Consider the following 1,221-nt stretch of genomic DNA (forward strand, 5'->3'; position numbering starts at 1 on the left):
AAGTGAAAGTAAGAGATGACAAAAGCATTGCTCTCTTTTGACAAGATAGCCATCATCTTTGCTTCATCCCCCCATAGTTTATACCGTCTTGACCCTGGAAGTGGGGCAGAAAAAGGAAAATGAGAGATTGCTTTACTCTTTCCAATATTTTTAGTATTTCCTCTTTATTTCTCCTTCTGCTGAGCTATATGATGTTTTCTACACCTGAGGTGGGATATGGGAGAGAAGTGGAGGCTGACACCATACATAGTAGAATAGGGATCATCTCTGGCATTTATCCAGTCATTTAATGCCTATTAACATAGTCCAAGATTGCATTGGTTTCTTCATCCTCCATGAGACAGTGCAGGTACTTACTGAGCTTGTGCTCATGAAATATCCCCCTTTCTATGCTTGTGCAATTACCATTTGAAGCACACATTCAGGATTCAAATTTATCTTTTTACTCAATATAGCTTGCTAGTAATTAAAGCATTTAAAGTCTTGTATTTGACTCTGTCAACAATTTGGATCTAATTAGTAAACAAAGTTTAAATTTATTACTTGACACAAGTTGTTGAGAAGTGTTTATGTAAAAAAATCCTCTAGCTCATTTTATTCTATTTGTTTATTCTTTGTTAGTAATGTCTAGTGTCATTGCTTTGTGATCAGACTGTACACAGTATAACTACTTTATTGAAGTTATGTTGCCTTTGTGAGTACAATGCAATTTTCATAAGTTTTAAGTGGGTGCTTAAAAAAAAGAGGTACAGATCTTCCTTGACTTACATGGGATTATATCCTGATAAGTCCATCATAAATTGAAAATATCATAAGTTGAAAATGTATTTATACACTTACAGTATAGAACATCATAGCTTAGCCCAGCCTACCTTAAACATGCTCAGAACAATTATGTTAGCCTACAGTTGATCAGAATCATCTAACAGAAAGTTTATTTTATAATAAAGTGTTAAATATATCCTTTAATTTATAGAACACTGTACTAACATGAAAAACGGAATGACTATATGGTTACAGAATGGTTGTGAGTTTATCAGTTGCTTACTCTCATGATCTCCTGGCTGGCTATACAGCATATCACCAGCCTGAGAAAAGATCAAAATTCAAATTACAGTTTCTACTGAATGTATATCACTTTCACACCATCATAAAGTTGAAAAATTGTTAAATTGAAACACCATAAGTTGGGGACCATATGGGCTTTATTTTGGCCACAGA

This window comes from Mesoplodon bidens, assembly GCF_964165515.1.
Source record: "Mesoplodon bidens genome assembly, chromosome: 12".
NCBI classification, from domain to species: Eukaryota; Metazoa; Chordata; class Mammalia; order Artiodactyla; family Ziphiidae; genus Mesoplodon; species Mesoplodon bidens.